The 2,548-nt window shown below is 43.6% G+C and overlaps 1 protein-coding gene across 5 annotated transcripts in view; it reads right to left on the reverse strand.

The window, feature by feature from the left end:
* Nucleotides 1-672, reverse strand: part of znf408 (zinc finger protein 408) — a 23,077-nt gene extending 22,405 nt beyond the window's left edge. For 3 of the 5 annotated variants that reach the window (XR_015119245.1, XM_086224393.1, XM_086224363.1), the window contains exon 1: nt 531-621. The gene's annotated coding sequence lies outside the window, so the exon portion shown is untranslated. Of the gene's footprint in view, nt 1-530 lie in introns of all 5 variants that reach the window. The other 2 variants (XM_086224371.1, XM_086224385.1) reach the window with 2 other exon arrangements.
* Nucleotides 673-2,548: the final 1,876 nt, after the last annotated feature.

Here is a 2,548-nt window from a genome sequence, read left to right on the forward strand (position 1 = left end):
TAATATATATATATATATATTATATATATATATATATATATATATTTTTTTTTTTTTTTCTTCAGGTAACATAGTTCAGGGGTACTTTTCAACTATATCACCTGAGGCAAACATAAATGATGGTTCCTGTTTCCATTGAGTCCTGCTCCAACCGAACGCAGGGCAAAGACATTTCTGGCCAACAACCGACGGGGCTCTGCTAGCATATTAGCTGGAGGCTGCACAACCCCACAGCAATGAGCAGCCGTTCCATTATTTATATTATATTATGTGTATATATATATCTATATATATCTACATACATAGATATATATAGATATGGATAGAGAGAGAGAGATTGCAGTGTTATTCTCTATGTTAGTTTAACACACTCAAGCCTCTCTATCGTTTCAAAGCATCAACTTTCACGGTGTGACGCTTTGGTTGCGACGCGGAAGTCTCCGCCTCATTTATCGTCTTTTGCTGAAGCGAGCAATGCTGTGAACGAACTTGGACTGTGCTCGTCTTTTGTCAATTATTTAGGGTCTTACCGGGTAGTTTACTCCGATACAAACTCTGGGAAAGCCATCGTCATCCAGCGAGAAAAATATTACCGGAAGCCCTCTTGTAAAATGGTCCGAGTGGAAAACAGTTGACTTGTAGATTTGTTCCTCACGCCCTCCAGAAGGTGGCAAACGAGTGGCTGGGCAGAGGACTCGACCTACACGCTGAAGCTCTACGTCAGTAGTAGATTTAACTATCACAATCTAATGAATGTAACATTGGAAAGCGCCTAACAAAAGCAAGTGCAAAAGGAGATGAAGAAGAAGTCAGACATTCTTAAGTTAATATAAAACACTCAGTGGGCCGACCATAATACTGTACTCATGAAACAAGATGTTCTTGGAGAAGTAACCTTTGAGAATGTGAACCTGCGTACCAGGAAAAAAAACTACTGTTCATCAGTTTTTTTCAGACTTGCTAGTCGGTGATTTCAGGCCAGTATCAATACACAGGGATACAGAAAGTTCTTCAAGGCTTCCCTGTGTTTGGGGTTTTACATTGTTCATTGTTACATTTAGAACATGTCACATGTTCAGCGTGGTCGCACCGTCCATCTGCAGTTATCTAATAATGTTGAGTTTCATAATCCATTGGCTGGCCTCAGGCAAGCGAGTTCTTGGGTGGAGTTTGGGCTGATCACAGCACACAAGCCTTACAAATTTGTTTGCCAGTAATATTTTATTTAAAACCAATAAATCTTGATATCAGTAATATTCAAAAGTTATGTCACAATGCCACTGAAGACAAATTTGTTTTTCCAAAGGAAGCGTGGGTTTGCCTTAACTGCTGCTACACTGGATGGATGACCTGAGTTTACACTTCACTGTTTCATCATCCATCACTGAAAGTGAGTTTCATCTGACTCTCATGAATGCAAATAACCCTGTAGAACCTGCGTTTCATGTTTGCATTTTAATTCATGTACAAGCGTAAAATAACTGATTAATCATTCGTTTATTGTTGAAAAATAATCCAAAAATGCGTGCTCTTGCCCTTTGACCCCATGTGTAGATGAAGCGTATAGATTCGAGCTGCAAGGTACCAATGGTGGCTGTGGCTGCATCTGTCAATCCAGCCTCTCCTGAGGGAATGAAAGCTTAAATACATTCAGCGGAGCAAGAAAGTATTCAGTCAGCCCCCAACTGTTCTAGTTCTCCCACTTAAAGCATGAGAGTAACTTTCATCGTAGGAACACTTCAACTATGAGAGACGGGGGGGGGGGGGGGCAGGAAGTCACATTGTAGGGTTTTTATTGAGTTAATTGGTAAATTCCTGGGTAAAAAAAAGTATCTGGTCTCCTACAAACAAGCAAGATTTCTGGACTTCTTCAAGAGGCGCCTCTGTCCTCCACTCGTTACCTGTATTAATGGCACCTGTTAGAACTCGTTATCAGTATCAAAGACACCTGTCCACAACCTCCAACCTCCACTATGGCCAAGACCAAAGAGCTGGCAAAGGACACCAGAAACAAACCAGTAGCCCTGCACCAGGCTTTGGGCTGTTGTTCTGCAGAGGGACCAGGACGACTGATCCGTGTAAAGGACAGAATGAAGGGGGCCATGGATCCTGAGATTTGAGTGAAACCTCCTTCCATCAGCAAGGCAGTGAGGGTGAAACGTGGCTGGCTCTTCCAGCGTGACGATGATCCCAAACACACCGTCCGGCAACAAAGGAGTGGCTTCCTAAGAAGCACTTCAAGGTCCTGGAGTGGCCCAGCCAGTCTGCAAACCTCAACCCCATAGAAAATCTTTGGAGGAGGTGGAAGTCGGTGTTGCTCAGCGACAGCCCCACAACATCCCTGCTCTGGAGGAGGTCTGCATGGAGGAACGAGCCAAAACACCAGCAGGGGGTGAAGACTTGGAGAAGACGTCTGACCTCCCTCACTTTGGTATTGACCAAATACTTCATTGCCACCAGAACTTGCAAATTGATTGAAAACCCTACAATGTGATTTCCTGGACCCCCCCCCCCCCCCCCCATCTCTCATAGTTGAAGTGCTCCTATG

Source organism: Aulostomus chinensis, chromosome 2 (assembly GCF_037954235.1).
Source record: "Aulostomus chinensis isolate RoL2024-O1b breed Wild chromosome 2, RoL_Achi_v1.0, whole genome shotgun sequence".
In the NCBI taxonomy this organism is placed as follows: Eukaryota; Metazoa; Chordata; class Actinopteri; order Syngnathiformes; family Aulostomidae; genus Aulostomus; species Aulostomus chinensis.